The 17,030-nt window shown below is 38.6% G+C and overlaps 1 non-coding gene across 1 annotated transcript; it reads right to left on the bottom strand.

The window, feature by feature from the left end:
• Positions 1-10,869: 10,869 nt before the first annotated feature.
• LOC112739026 (small nucleolar RNA R71) lies at positions 10,870-10,977 on the bottom strand. The gene has a single exon (XR_003169968.1). It is a non-coding gene; the product is annotated as a small nucleolar RNA R71 (small nucleolar RNA).
• Positions 10,978-17,030: the final 6,053 nt, after the last annotated feature.

The following is a 17,030-nucleotide window of genomic DNA, read 5'->3' as shown; positions in this document are numbered from 1 at the left end:
CTGCGACGCGTCCGCGTAGATCACGCGTTTGCGTCACTTATCGTCAGGGAAACTATGGCAAATTATATATCAAATCGAAGCCCCGGACGTTATTTCCAACGCAACTAGAACCGCATCATTTGGACCTCTGTAGCTAAAGTTATAATCGTTTGAGTGCGAAGAGGTCAGGCTGACAGCTTTGCAGTTCCTTCAACTTCTTGTATTCCTTCCATTTTTGCATGCTTCCTTTCCATCCTCTAAGCCATTCTTGCCCTATAAACTCTGAAATCACTTAACACACATATCAAGGCATCTAATGGTAATAAGAGAGGATTAATATTAGCAATTTAAAGTCCCAGGAAACATGTTTTCAATCATAGCACAAAATTAGGAAGGAAAACGTAAAACCATGTAAATAGTATGAATAAGTGGGTAAAGAGTTGATAAAAATCACTCAATTGAGCACAAGATAAACCATAAAATAGTAGTTTATCACAGACATCATGAGGTCTTTTCAAGGTTGTAATGGGGCTAAGGTAAAGGTGAGGATATATGTATGGCCAAGTGAGCTATAATATGAATCTTTGACTAACCTAAGTTCTCACCTAACATACACACACTCTATATAACTCTAAAATCATGCCTAGCTACCCAAAATTCCCACTTTTGCATCACATACTCATGTATTAAATTTTTCTTTAATTTCACCACATATGCATTGATCTTTTATTAAACTTAACATTGAGGTAATTTTGTCCCCTATTTAGTTATTTATTTATTTATATTGTAATAAATTTTTTTTTTTGAAAGCAAAACACAACATATTAATGCATATGGTTTTCCTGGTCTCACATGAGTGTCCACCCAAATTCTCACTATTCAAATAAATTAGAAACATAGCACATTCCCATTAACCCATGTCCCCACAATTCCCCACACCTAATTGATATACAATCTCTATCTTAAGCTAACCAAAAATTTAACTGGGATAATTAATTATTATTCCGCTTAAGGCTAGTGATGTGGTAATATAAAGAATAAATGGGGATTAAAAGGCTCAAAGTGGCAAACGAAGGTAATTAGAATGGTAGGCTATTTGGTATAAGTGAGCAAACAACAAATGATGGCCTCAATCACATATAAGCATGAACTTACACTAAATAATGGACATATAGACTGGAACAAAGCAAAGATTGCAATCATAGATAAGAAACACACAAGAATAAAATATTATGGTTAAATAATGTAACCATGCTATTAATCTCAAAAACTCACGGGTTGTGTGTTCTTTAGCTTAAAAACCATCTTCCAATTATATATATATATATATATATATATCATGCAAGTTACCAAAAGGTTTTAACTCAAATCAATGTGAATCTTAAATGCCTTTCCTAAAAGATAAATATATTTCTTGAAAATTTTATCAATTGACCAACATTTATTATTATATATATATATATATACTAAATGAAATGTTGTGATAATGAAAAACTAAAAGTTTTTAGTTTATCCCTTTTTTCAATCAAATCAATTTCTCATATGCCAAAGGGTAAACTAAGTTCAATGATCCATGTTTTCCACATCACAACTAATAAACTAAAAGTGCATTTTAAGCTAAATATCTAAGATATATACAAGCCCAAAGTGCAAAATGCAATAAAGTAAAAATAAACAGAAGTATAATAAAATAGAAATGTGCAACTACTAAAAGAGAAATAAAATAAAATAAAATAAAGCAAAATACAAAATAAAGTAAAATAGGACAAAATTCTGAAATAGTTTACCAAAATAAAATCTGTCGGAGACGGCAACCTCCCCACACTTATATCATAGCATCGTCCTCGATGCTCTGTCAAGCTGGGTGTGACGGGTCATCGCCTACTGAAGGGTGTGCTGCTAGCTCTGGCGGCGGTGACTGTGCAGGTGCCTGTGGCTCTGCAAGCTGCTCAAGCTGAGGCTCTTCGTGTTGTGCCTGCTGCTGGTCCTCCTCTTGTGCATCCTCCTCCTGCTCATCCTCCTCCTCCTCAAAGTGCTCCGATGGTGTGTCAGGCTCGGAGGGGATGTCAGGATGCGCTGACCTCACAATCAACTTCAGATGTTCATAGCGTCGCTTATTGCGACACTCAGACTGCTCATAACGCCGCTGATTGCGGCGCTCCATCTGATTAAGGCGCTCAAAGAGGCGGTGCACTAGATGGTAGACTGGCTGAGAAGCGGATGATAGTGCAGTGGAATGTAGAGCAGGGAAGCGTGGCTTCTGCTCTGGTTGCAACGATGGTAGGGAGAAGGGGAAGAGAAGTAGGAAAAGAAGAAGAAGAAAGGAGGGAGAGGGGGCAGTCGGTGGCGGTTCGGGGTCGCCGGTGGTGGCTGCGGTGTGAGGGTGATGTGTGGGTGAATGGTGGAAAGGGGCTTGTAAGTAGAGTGGTTCAAAGCTATGTTGAATAGGGGGTTTAAACGTATATTATGGTGGGTGTTGATTGTCACGAAGAGGTCCACTATAACTATTGTCTTGGTAAGCATCATAGAATGGTTGTTGATAATACCTTGGAGGTGGTTGTTGCTAAGAGGGTTGATCAAATCCTTGTGGCTCCTCCTATCGTTGATTGTCCCATCCTTGATCCAAGCTCTAATTGTAATTTCCTCTTCCTACAACATGATTGTAACCAAACTCATAGCCAAAGGGGTGAGAATTCATAGTATCAATAGAAAATAAAAACAAACACTGAGAAGAAATAATGAAATCAAACTCCTAAAAATAGAAACGACTAAGAAAGAAACAAAAAATCAAATTTATTCACAATATTCACAATAACCAATAATAAGGCACAACTTTCATTCACATAATTTTAAGTTTTAGATGTAGTTTTCTAGAGAGAGGGGATCTCTCCTCTCTCTAGGTTTTTGGATTCTTAGGATTAGCTATTTTCAATTTTAGATTTCCATCTTAGTTTAATTTAGTTTTCTTCTACTCTTATTAGTTCTATAACGTTAGTTTATCTATTTCTCTTGTTGGTTTATTTATTTTCCCAATTTAGTTTATGAACCCTTCATGTTAGATTCAATTTCCTATTTAATGCAATTTGAGGTATTTCATGTTTATTGCTTCATGCTTTAATTGTTATCATTGATGCTTGCAATTGTTGGTTTTTCTATGTTTTTATGTTATGCCTTCCAAGTATTTGACAAAATGCTTGGGAGGGTTTTAAGTTAGATTTTTATATCCTTAGCTTTTATAGAGTAATTGGAGACTCTTGAGTTATCAAACTCCTTTATTGATTGATAATTGAAAGGTGATGATTGATTTGGATACCTCTAGGGCTAGTATTTCCTTAGGAGTTGACTAGGACTTGAGGAATCAAATTGATTCATCCACTTGACTTTCCTTCATAGTTAGAGGTTAATTAAGTGGTAGCAATGGACAATTGATGTCACAATTGATAAGGATAACTAGGATAGGACGTCTAGTTCTCATACTGATGCACGGAAAATTTGTCTCGCAACGAATTTCCTTCGGCAAGTGTACCGAATTTGTCGTCAAGTAAAAACTCACAATAGAGTGAGGTCGAATCCCACAAGGATTCATTGATCAAGCAACTTTAATTAGAGGAATGTTCTAGTTGAGCGAATCAGAAATTTAGTTGAGAATTGCAGAAAGTTAAATGCGAGAAAGTAAATGACAGAAAGTAAATTGCAGAATCTTAAATGGGAATGGGGGAATTGCTCATAAATGTAAATGACAGAAATTAAAGAGATTGGGTAAGATCAGAAATGGGGAGTTCATTGGGCTTAGGAGATGTTGCATTCTCCGGATCAATCTCATTTTCATCTCTTCCTCAATCAATGCACTCATTGATCTCCTTGGCAATCTTAAGTGATTGAATTACAATTTCTTGTAATTGAATCTCTCAAATCTTGATCAATAGCCAATTCCTTGGTCAATTGCTCATGAGAAGAGATGAAGTATGGTCACTGATTATACCACATGCATTTTCCAAATCAAGTATTGAGAGGATTATAGTCACATATCCATCCAAACCCAATTTGGTCCAGCATGAGAAAGCATTTCTAGCTTGATCTCTTCATTCCTCTTCCAAGGTTCAGAAGAGATCCAAGTATGAATAGTTTCTTTTCCAAGATCACTATCCAATTGGATGAAGATCGAAAGCTTTCAAGTAAAATCAAGAGAAAAGATAGAAGAAGAATAATGAAAACTAGTATTGATCCATCAAATTACAACAGAGCTCCCTAACCCAATGAAAGGGGTTTAGTTGTTCATAGCTCTGGAAAATGAAAACAAAGATAGAGAATACATAATGAAAACTAGAAGTGCAGAGAAAGTAAATACAGGAAGTAGTTCTATGCTATTTTCCAACTCCTGGAACTCCCAAAATAATTCAAAGCTACTCCTATATGTACTACTCTTCTCATCTTCTAGTTGGCTCTTCAAGTCTTGGGCCTTTAGATCTTGAGTTTGAAGCAGTTCTTTTCTTTATTTGGGCTTGGCTCTACTTGCAGAGAGAAAGTGTGAAGTGGGCAGAGACTTTAGCTCATGGCGTTAGGGGTGTTAACATTTAGTGAAAATATGAGTTCGAGAACGTTAGTGACAATCAACTTTCTCACTAACGTTCCTAAGTAAAAGCCACGTTAACTTCAACGTTAGTGGCACAAACGTTGCCACTAACGTTGCCTCTAGGTCCTTCGCACACGTTATTGGGGGCTTAACTTTCCCAATAACGTTGAAAAGCCCCCCTTGCTCCTACGTTAGAGCCCACGTTAACTTAGTTAACGTGGCTCTTTAACGTGGGCTTGCCATCCTTCGAGAACGTTAGTGACACTCAACATTGTCACTAACGTTCCAATGTGCCCCCATGTCTCACGTTAGAGCCCACGTTAACTTAGTTAATGTGGCTCTTTAACATGGCATTGCTTAGCCATCCCCAACGTTAGTGACAATGTTGAGTGTCACTAACGTTGGCTCATCTTTTACTCATCCACGTTAGCTTCCACGTTAACTAAGTTAACGTGGGAGTTAACGTGGCTCATAGTGGCTTGTGTGGCTCCTTCCAACGTTAGTGACAATGTTGAGTGTCACTAACGTTGGCCATCACCTTCTTCTTTCACGTTAGCCTCCACGTTAACTAAGTTAACGTGGAAGTCAACGTGGCTCCTTGGGGTTGTGTGGTTGCTTCCAACGTTAGTGACAATGTTCGGTGTCACTAACGTTGTCGACCACCCTTGCCTCTTCACGTTAGCTTCCACGTTAACCAAGTTAACGTGGGAGTTAACGTGGCATTGTGCACTTAGGCCAACGTTAGTGACAATGTTGAATGTCACTAACGTTTGCTTCCTTTCCCACTTTTAACGTTAGAGGCCACGTTAACTAAGTTAACGTGGACTCTAACGTAGCCACTTATGAGCATTGGCCAACGTTAGTGATAATGTTAAGTGTCACTAACGTTGGCTCAAATTTAGTTAACGTGGACTCTAACGTGGCCACTTATGAGCATTGGCCAACGTTAGTGATAATGTTAAGTGTCACTAACGTTGGCTCAAATTTCCTTCTTCACATTAGAGTTCACGTTAACTTAGTTAACGTGGACTCTTAACGTGGGTAATGATGGCTTCGAGAGCGTTATTGGCAGTCACTTTTCTCATTAACTTTGCAAGTCACCTCCCATTCCTTGCTTCCTTTGGTCCTGAAATCAGGCAATAGAGTGCATCAAAGTTCTAGTCCAAGTCATGGGTAATGCAGCATACAATTTGTCACTAAACTCATTCAAAATCCTCATGAAATCATGTAAAATGCACAATGTATGCTTGAATCCAGGTGTAAGTGAATATCTACCCAAAACTAGCTTATTTCCTAAGAAAATGCATGAAACTACCCTAAAAACAGTAAAGAAAAGGTCAGTGAAACTGGCCAAAATGCCCTGGCATCACAACACCAAACTTAAAGCTTGCTTGTCCCTAAGCAAGTACTAGAACAAGAGAATGATGAATGAAATGCCAAGAGAAATGAGTCATTCTTGTGGAAGTCATGTCACTGATTTTATGGTGGTTTCATGCATAGCAACTTAGGTTCATTCCTGGCTTTCAGACCTTTATCATGCCCTACAATACTCACTTTGCTTACATCCCATGAGACTTTTATTCATTGATCCTTTTATTGTCATTTCAGGGCTTATTGGTGTTCTTCAGGCTAAGTGTTCTGTAAGGGGGCAACTCTTTAAGATAAGCTTTCAGCCAACACTCCCGAACCAGTTGGTTCAAGGTGCTAGGTGTTGAGACACCCCTAAGGACTTACTCCCTCAAGTCTCTCCCCCATACATACACACCACAGGCATATAGTTTATTCATTTTCTTTTCTTGAGGACTTGGTGTCCAGCACCTCTTTCGGTTACTAAATGTTCTGTGGTGAGGGTTACTCTTGATAGTGGACTTTCAGCTGATAATCTCTAGTTAGTTAACCCAAGTTACCAAGTGATAAGGCACCCCTAAGAGCTTATTCATCCAATTAGATCCCTCACACAGGAACACCACAGACACATGCTTCAAGATTTAAAACCATTGGTGCCTAGCCTTATTGCTTAGTCTTTTTCTTTTATTCCTCAACTTTGATTGTTCTTTCCCTTTTTCTTATTAGGATCTTCTTATTTATTTAGTCTCATGGGGTGTGTCTCAAGTATAGTATTTGATGAGCGGATAATTTATACGCTTTTTGGCATTGTTTTTAGTATGTTTTTAGTAGAATCTAGTTACTTTTAGGGATGTTTTCATTAGTTTTTATGTTACATTCACATTTCTGGACTTTACTATGAGTTTGTGTGTTTTTTGTAATTTCAGGTATTTTCTGGCTGAAATTGAGGGACTTGAGTAAAAATCAGATTCAGAGGTTGAAGAAGGACTGCTGATGCTATTGGATTCTGACCTCCCTGCACTCAAAGTAGATTTTCTGGAGCTACAGAACTCAAAATGGCGCGCCTCCAATTGCGTTGGAAAGTAGACATCCAGGGCTTTCCAGCAATGTATAATAGTCCATACTTTGGCCGAGTTTAGATGACAGAAACTGGCGTTCAACGCCAGCTCTCTGCCGAATTCTGGCGTCCAGCGCCAGAAGCAAGTTGCAAAGTGGAGTTCAACGCCCAAAATGGCATAAAAGCTGGCGTTCAACTCCAAGAATGACCTCTCCACGTGTAGACTTCAAGCTCAGCCCAAGCACACACCAAGTGGGTCCCGGAAGTGGATTTATGCATCAATTACTTATTTCTGTAAACCCTAGTAACTAGTTTAGTATAAATAGGACTTTTTACTGTTATATTTATCATCTTTGGAATCATCTTTGGAATCATCTTTGGATTATATTTTGATCTATTGATCACGTTTGGGGGCTGGCCATTCGGCCATGCCTGGACCTTCATTACTTAAGTATTTTCAACGGTAGAGTTTCTGCACTCCATAGATTAAGGTGTGGAGCTCTGCTGTTCCTCAAAGATTAATGCAAAGTACTACTATTTTCTATTCAATTCATCTTATTTCGCTTCTAAGATATTCATTCGAACTTCAACCTGAATGTGATGAACGTGACAATCATCATCTTTCCCTATGAACGCGTGCCTGACAACCACTTCCGTTCTACATTAGATTGAATGAGTATCTCTTAGATCTCTTAATCAGAATCTTCGTGGTATAAGCTAGATTGATGGCGGCATTCATGAGAGTCCGGAAAGTCTAAACCTTGTTCGTGGTATTCCGAGTAGGACTCTGGGATTGAATGACTGTGACGAACTCCAAACTCGCGAGTGCTGGGCGTAGTGACAGACGCAAAAGGATAGTAAATTCTATTCCAGTATGATCGAGAACCTCCAAGATGATTAGCCATGCAGTGACAGCGCATCGGACCATTTTCACAGAGAGGAATAGGATGCAACCAAGACAAGGGTGATGCCTCCAGACGATTAGTCGTGCTATGACAGAGCATTTGGACCATTTTTCCGAGAGGATTGAAAGTAGCCATTGGCACCGGTGACATCCTTACACAAAGCCAGCCATAGAAAGGAGTAAGACGGATTAGATGAAGACAGCAGGAAAGCAGAGGTTCAGAGGAATGAATGCATCTCCATACGCTTATCTGAAATTCTCACCAATGATTTACATAAGTATTTCTATCCTTATTTTAGTATTAATTTCGAAAACTCCATAACTATTTTATATCCGCCTGACTGAGATTTACAAGGTGACCATAGCTTGCTTCATACCAACAATCTCCATGGGATCGACCCTTACTCACGTAAGGTTTATTACTTGGACGACCCAGTGCACTTGCTGGTTAGTTATGCGAAGTTGTGAAGATATGTTCAGACCATGGTTCTGTGCATCCGTTTTTGGTGCCATTGCCAGGGAATCAATTTCGAACAGTAATTCACAACCTGAGTAACAATTTCGCATACCAAGTTTTTGGCGCCGTTGCCGGGGATTGTTCGAGTTTGGACAACTGACGGTTCATCTTATTGCTCAGATTAGGTAATTTTCTTTTTGTTTTCTTTTCAAAAAATTTTCAAAAATCTTTCAAAAAATTTTCTCATCTGTTTTCGAAAAAAATAAAAAAATTGTTTTCAAAAATATATTTTTCTTCAGAATTTTTAAGAATGAATTCTAGTGTTTCATGAAGCATGTTAAAGCCTGGCTGGCTGTAAAGCCATGTCTCAATTCTTTTGGACTCAAGAGAAGAGCTTCTTTATCTTTCTTAGCAAATTGGCTGCTGAATGTAAAGTTCTACTAAAGCTTGGCTGGCTATTAAGCCATGCCTGACCCTTTGATTGGAGCTTTAGACTAAAGAGCATAAGATTTCTGGAATTCATATTAAAAATTTTGGAATCCTTATTTTTCTTTTTCAAAATGATTTTCGAAAAAAATTAAAAGAAAATACAAAAAAATCATAAAATCATAAAAATAAAAAACAATATTTTGTATTTCTTGTTTGAGTCTTGAGTCAGATTTAAAGTTTGGTGTCAATTGCATATTCATCTTGCATTTTTCGAAAAATTCATGCATTCATAGTGTTCTTCATGATCTTCAAGTTGTTCTTGGTAAGTCTTCTTGTTTGATCTTGATGTGTTCATGTTTTGTGTCTTTTCTTGTTTTTCATATGCATTCTTGAATTCTTAGTGCCTAAGCATTAAAGATTTCTAAGTTTGGTGTCTTGCATGTTTTCTTTGCATTAAAAATTTTTCAAAAATATGTTCTTGGTGTTCATCTTGACATTCAAAGTGTTCTTGGTGTTCATCTTGACATTCATAACATTCTTGCATGCATTCATTGTTTTGATCCAAAATTTTCATGCATTGCATCATTTTCATGTTTTTTCTCCCTCATCATTAAAAATTCAAAAATCAAAAAAATATCTTTCCCTTTTTCTCTCTCAAAATTTCGAAAATTAGATTTGACTTTTTCAAAAATTTTTGAAAATCTAGTTGTTTTTATGAGTCAAATCAAATTTTCAATTTAAAAATCCTCTCTTTTTCAAAATCTTTTTCAAAAATCAAATCTTTTTCATTTTTCTTAGTTATCTTCGAAAATTACAAAAATATTTTTCAAAATTCTTTTTCTTAATTTTATATCATAATTTTCGAAAATAACATCATCAACTAATGTTTTGATTCAAAAATTCAAGTTTGTTACTTACTTGTTAAGAAAGATTCAAACTTTGAGTTCTAGAATCATATCTTGTGATTTCTTGTGAATCAAGTCATTAATTGTGATTTTTAAAATCAAATCTTTTTCAAAACTAATTTCAATCATATCTCTTCAAAAATATCTTCTTACCTTATCATTTTCAAAATTTGATTTTAAAATATCTTTTCTAACTTCTTATCTTCTTATCTTTTCAAAATTGATTTTCAAATTTGTTTCAACTAACTAACTAACTTTTTGTTTGTTTCTTATCTTTTTCAAAACTACCTAACTAACTCTCTCTCTCTCTAATTTTTGAAAATATCTTCCCTCTTTTTCGAAAATTCTTTTTAATTAACTAATTATTTTAATTTTTTTTATTTTAATTTTCGAAAATTACTAACCTTTTTCAAAAACTATTTTCGAAAATCACTAACTCTTTTTCAAAAATTATTTTCGAAAATTCCCTTTCTCTCTTATCTCATTCTATTTATTTATTCATCTACTAACACTCCTCTTCATCTCACATCTCTGCTCTCCTCACCCTTGTGTTTCTTTCCTTACATTACATTCTTTGTCCCCTTCCTTTCTTCCACTCACACAGGGACTTCTATACTGTGGTATAAAGGATCCCTATTATTATTATTATTATTATTATTTTTTCTGTGCCCTCTTCTTTGTCATATGAGCAGGAGCAAGGACAAGAATATTCTTGTTGAAGCAGATCCAGAACCTGAAAGGACTCTGAAGAGGAAACTAAGAGAAGCTAAATTACAACAATCCAGAGATAACCTTTCAGAAATTTTCGAACTGGAAGATGAGATGGCAGCCGAAAATAATAATAATGCAAGGAGGATGCTTGGTGACTTTACTGCACCTAATTCCAATTTACATGGAAGAAGCATCTCCATTCCTGCCATTGGAGCAAACAACTTTGAGCTGAAACCTCAGCTAGTTTCTCTGATGCAGCAGAACTGCAAGTTTCATGGACTTCCATCTAAAGATCCTTTTCAGTTCTTAACTGAATTCTTGCAGATATGTGATACTGTTAAGACTAATGGAGTAGATCCTGAAGTCTACAGGCTCATGCTTTTCCCTTTTGCTGTAAGAGACAGAGCTAGAGTGTGGTTGGATTCTCAACCCAGAGATAGCCTGAACTCTTGGGACAAGCTGGTCACGGCTTTCTTAGCCAAGTTCTTTCCTCCTCAAAAGCTTAGCAAGCTTAGAGTGGATGTTCAAACCTTCAGACAGAAAGAAGGTGAATCCTTCTATGAAGCTTGGGAAAGATACAAGCAGCTGACCAAAAAGTGTCCTTCTGACATGCTTTCAGAATGGACCATCCTGGATATATTCTATGATGGTTTATCTGAGCTACCAAAGATGTCATTGGATACTTCTGCAGGTGGATCCATTCACCTAAAGAAAACGCCTGCAGAAGCTCAAGAACTCATTGACATGGTTGCTAATAACCAGTTTATGTACACTTCTGAGAGGAATCCTGTGAGTAATGGGACGCCTATGAAGAAGGGAGTTCTTGAAATTGATACTCTGAATGCCATATTGGCTCAGAATAAAATATTGACTCAGCAAGTCAATATGAGTTCTCAGAGTCTGAATGGAATGTAAGCTGCATCCAACAGTACTCAAAAGGCATCTTCTGAGGAAGAAGCTTATGATCCTGAGAACCCTGCAATAGCAGAGTTAAAATACATGGGTGAACCATATGGAAACACCTACAATCCATCATGGAGAAATCACCCAAATCTCTCATGGAAGGATCAAAAGCCTCAACAAGGCTTTAATAATGGTGGAAGAAACAGGTTTAGCAATAGCAAGCCTTTTCCATCATCCACTCAGCAACAGACAGAGATTTCTGAGAAGAATCCATCTAACTTAGCAAATTTAGTCTCTGATCTATCTAAGGCCACTGTGAGTTTCATGAATGAAACAAGGTCTTCCATTAGAAATTTGGAAGCACAAGTGGGCCAGCTGAGTAAAAGGATCACTAAAATCCCTCCTAGTACTCTCCTAAGCAATACAGAAGAGAATCCAAAAGGAGAGTGCAAGGCCATTGAATTAATTACCATGGCCGAACCCACAAGAGAGGAGAAGGACGTGAATCCCAAGGAAGAAGACCTCCTGGGACGTCCAGTGATCAATAAGGAGCTTCCCTCTGAGGAACCAAAGGAATCTGAGACTCATCTAGAGACCATAGAGATTCCATTGAATCTCCTTGTGCCATTCATGAGCTCGGATGAATATTCCTCCTCTGAAGAGAATGAGGATGTTACTGAAGAGCAAGCTGCCAAGTTCCTTGGTGCAATCATGAAGCTAAATGCCAAATTATTTGGTATTGAAACTTGGGAAGATGAACCTCCCTTGTTCACCAATGAACTAAGTGATCTGGATCAACTGACATTGCCTCAGAAGAGACAGGATCCTGAAAAGTTCATAATACCTTGTACCATAGGCACCATGATCTTTAAGGCTCTGTGTGATCTTGGTTCAGGAATAAACCTCATGCCCCTCTCTGTAATAGAGAAACTGGGAATATATGGGGTGCAAGCTGCTAAAATCTCATTAGAGATGGCAGACAATTCAAGAAAACAGGCTTATGGACAAGTAGAGGACGTGTTAGTAAAGGTTGAAGGCCTTTACATCCCTGCTGATTTCATAGTCCTGGATACTGGAAAGGAAGAGGATGAATCCATCATCCTAGGAAGACCTTTCCTAGCCACAACAAGTGCTGTGATTGATGTGGACAGAGGAGAATTGATCCTGCAATTAAATAAGGACAACCTTGTGTTTACAACTTAAGGATCTCTCTTTGCATCCATGGAGAGGAAGCAGAAAAAGCTTCTCTCAAAGCAGAGTCAACCAAAGCCCCCACAGTCAAACTCTAAGTTTGGTGTCAAACCCCCATATCCAAACTCTAAGTTTGGTGTTGGGCGGTCTCAACAAAGCTCTACAAATCTGTGAGGCTCCATGAGAGCCCACTGTCAAGCTATTGACATTAAAGAAGCGCTTGTTGGGAGGAAACCCAATGTTTATTTATCTAATTTTATTTTTATTTTTCATGTTTTCTTAGGTTCATGATCATGTGGAGTCACAAAATAAACGAAAAATTTAGAAACAGAATTAAAAACAGCAGAAGAAAAATCACACCCTGGAGGAAGCACCTGCCTGGCGTTCAACGCCAGAACAGAGCATGGTTCTGGCGCTAAACGCCCAAAATGGGCAGTATCTGGGCGCTGAACGCCCAAAATGGGCATCATCTGGGCGCTGAACGCCAGAATTGCACCCTGGAGAGGAGCTGGCGCTGAACGCCCAGAACAAGCATGGTTCTGGCGTTCAACGCCAGAAATGGGCAACAAATGGGTGTTGAACGCCCAAAATGGGCACCAACCTGGCGCTGAACGCCCAGAGTTGTGTGCAAGGGCATTTTACATGCCTAATTTGGTGCAAGGTTGTAAATCCTTGAACACCTCAGGATCTGTGGACCCCACGGAATCATCTCAGGATCTGTGGACCCCACAGGATCCCCACCTACCTCCACTCACTCTCTTCTCTCTTCTCAATCATCCTCTATTCCTAATAAACACTCTTCCCTATTAACCCTTCACCATTCACATCCACCCACTCTTCCCCATAAACCTACCCAATAAACTCCACCTACCTTCAAAATTCAAATCAATTTCCCGCCCAAACCCACCCATATGGCCGAAACTTAAACCCCCCTCCCTTCCCTATATATAGCCCTCCATTCTTCCTCATTTTCACACAACACAACCCTCTCTTCTCTTCTTGGCCGAAACACACCTTCCCCCTCTTCTCCATATTTTCTTCTTCTTCTTCATATTATTCTTTCTTCTCTTGCTCGAGGGCGAGCAATATTCTAAGTTTGGTGTGGTAAAAGCATAAGCTTTTTGTTTTTCCATTACCATTGATGGCACCTAAGACCGGAGAATCCTCTAGAAAAATGAAAGGAAAGACAAAAACTTCCACCTCCGAGTCATAGGAGATGGAAAGATTCATCTCCAAAGCTCATCAAGACCACTTCTATGATGTTGTGGCCAAGAAGAAGGTGATCCCCGAGGTCCCTTTCAAACTCAAAAGAAATGAGTATCCGGAGATCCGACATAAAGTTCAAAGAAGAGGTTGGGAAGTTCTAACAAATCCCATCCAACAAGTCGGCATCCTAATGGTTCAAGAGTTCTATGCCAATGCATGGATCACCAAGAACCATGATCAAAGTAAGAACCCGGATCCAAAGAACTATGTTACAATGGTTCGGGGGAAATACTTGGATTTTAGTCTGGAAAATGTGAGGTTGGCGTTTAACTTGCCTATGATGCAAGGAGATGAATGCCCCTACACTAGAAGGGTCAAATTTAATCAAAGGTTGGACCAAGTCCTCATGGACATATGTGTGGAAGAAGCTCAATGGAAGATTGACTCCAAAGGCAAGCCGGTTCAACTAAGAAGATTGGACCTCAAGACTGTGGCTAGAGGATGGTTGGAATTCATCCAACGCTCCATCATCCCCACTAGCAACCGATCTGAAGTTACTGTGGATCGGGCCATCATGATCCATAGCATCATGATTGGAGAAGAAGTAGAGGTTCATGAAGTTATCTCCCTTGAACTCTACAAAATAGCCGAAAAGCCCTCTCCTGGGGCAAGGCTAGCTTTTCCTCATCTTATCTGCCATCTATGTTACTCAGCTGGAGCTTCCATAGAAGGAGACATTCACATTGAGGAAGAGAAGCCCATCACTAAGAAAAAGATGGAGCAAGCAAGAGAGCCCATTCATAGAGCTCAAGAGGCGCAGGAACCTCATCACCATGAGATCCCGGAGATGCCTCGTATGCATTTTCCTCCACAAAACTATTGGGAGCAAATCAATACCTCCCTAGGAGAATTAAGTTCCAACATGGGACAACTAAGGGTGGAACATCAAGAGCACTCCATCATCCTTCATGAAATAAGAGAAGATCAAAAAGCAATGAGAGAGGAGGAACAAAGACAAGGAAGAGACATAGAAGAGCTCAAGGACATCATTGGTTCCTCAAGAAGGAAACACCACCATCACTAAGGTGGACTCATTCCTTGTTCTTACTTTCTCTGTTTTTCGTTTTCTATATGTTAAGTGCTTATCTATGTTTGTGTCTTCATTACATGATCATTAGTAGTAGTAACTATGTCTTAAAGTTATGAATGTCCTATGAATCCATCACCTCTCTTAAATGAAAAATGTTTTAATTCAAAAGAACAAGAAGTACATGAGTTTCGAATTTATCCTTGAACTTAGTTTAATTATATTGATGTGGTGACAATGCTTCTTATTTTCTGAATGAATGCTTGAACAGTGCATATGTCTTTTGAAGTTGTTGTTTAAGAATGTTAAATATGTTGGCTCTTGAAAGAATGATGACAAGGAGACATGTTATTTGATAATCTGAAAAATCATAAAAATGATTCTTGAAGCAAGAAAAAGCAGCAAAGAACGAAGCTTGCAGAAAAAAAAATAGGCGAAAAAAAAAAGAAAAAAAATAGAAAGAAAAAGAAAAAGCAAGCAGAAAAAGCCAAAAGCTCTTAAAACCAAGAGGCAAGAGCAAAAAGCCAATAACCCTTAAAACCAAAAGGCAAGGGCAATAAAAAGGATCCCAAGGCTTTGAGCATCAGTGGATAGGAGGGCCCAAAGGAATAAAATCCTGGCCTAAGCGGCTAAACCAAGCTGTCCCTAACCATGTGCTTGTGGCGTGAAGGTGTCAAGTGAAAACTTGAGACTGAGCGGTTAAAGTCAAGGTCCAAAGCAAAAAAAGAGTGTGCTTAAGAACCCTGGACACCTCTAATTGGGGAGTTTAGCAAAGCTGAGTCACAATCTGAAAAGGTTCACCCAATTATGTGTCTGTGGCATTTATGTATCCGGTGGTAATACTGGAAAATAAAGTGCTTAGGGCCACGGCCAAGACTCATAAAATAGCTGTGTTCAAGAATCATCATACTGAACTAGGAGAATCAATAACACTATCTGAACTCTGAGTTCCTATAGATGCCAATTATTCAGAACTTCAATGGATAAAGTGAGATGCCAAAACTATTCAAGAGGCAAAAAGCTATAAGTCCCGCTCATTTAATTGGAGCTATGTTTCATTGATAGTTTGGAATTTATAGTATATTCTCTTCTTTTTATCCTATTTGATTTTCAGTTGCTTGGGGACAAGCAACAATTTAAGTTTGGTGTTGTGATGAGCGGATAATTTATACGCTTTTTGGCATTGTTTTTAGTATGTTTTTAGTAGAATCTAGTTACTTTTAGGGATGTTTTCATTAGTTTTTATGTTAAATTCACATTTCTGGACTTTACTATGAGTTTGTGTATTTTTCTGTAATTTCAGGTATTTTCTGGCTGAAATTGAGGGACTTGAGCAAAAATCAGATTCAGAGGTTGAAGAAGGACTGCTGATGCTGTTGGATTCTGACCTCCCTGCACTCAAACTAGATTTTCTGGATCTACAGAACTCAAAATGGCGCGCCTCCAATTGCGTTAGAAAGTAGACATCCAGGGCTTTCCGGCAATGTATAATAATCCATACTTTGACCGAGTTTAGATGATGCAAACTGGCGTTCAACGCCAGCTCTCTGCCCAATTCTAGCGTCCAGCGCCAGAAACAAGTTGCAAAGTGGAGTTCAACGCCCAAAATGGCATAAAAGCTGGCGTTCAACTCCAAGAATGACCTCTCCACGTGTAGACTTCAAGCTCAGCCCAAGCACACACCAAGTGGGCCCCGGAAGTGGATTTATGCATCAATTACTTATTTCTGTAAACCCTAGTAACTAGTTTAGTATAAATAGGACTTTTTACTATTATATTTATCATCTTTGGAATCATCTTTGGAATCATCTTTGGATTATCTTTTGATCTATTGATCACGTTTGGGGGCTGGCCATTCGGCCATGCCTGGACCTTCATTACTTATGTATTTTCAACGGTAGAGTTTCTGCACTCTATAGATTAAGGTGTGGAGCTCTGCTGTTCCTCAAAGATTAATGCAAAGTACTACTGTTTTCTATTCAACTCATCTTATTTCGCTTCTAAGATATTCATTCGCACTTCAACCTGAATGTGATGAACGTGACAATCATCATCATTCCCTATGAACGCGTGCCTGACAACCACTTCCGTTCTACATTAGATTGAATGAGTATCTCTTAGATCTCTTAATCAGAATCTTCGTGGTATAAGCTAGATTGATGGCGGCATTCATGAGAGTCCGAAAAGTCTAAACCTTGTCCGTGGTATTCCGAGTAGGACTCTGGGATTGAATGACTGTGACGAACTCCAAACTCGCGAGTGCTGGGCGTAGTGACAGACG

This window comes from Arachis hypogaea, chromosome 13, assembly GCF_003086295.3.
Source record: "Arachis hypogaea cultivar Tifrunner chromosome 13, arahy.Tifrunner.gnm2.J5K5, whole genome shotgun sequence".
NCBI lineage: Eukaryota > Viridiplantae > Streptophyta > Magnoliopsida > Fabales > Fabaceae > Arachis > Arachis hypogaea.
Note: the sequence above shows the minus strand (reverse complement) of the source record. Positions and strands in the feature narration are given on the sequence as shown.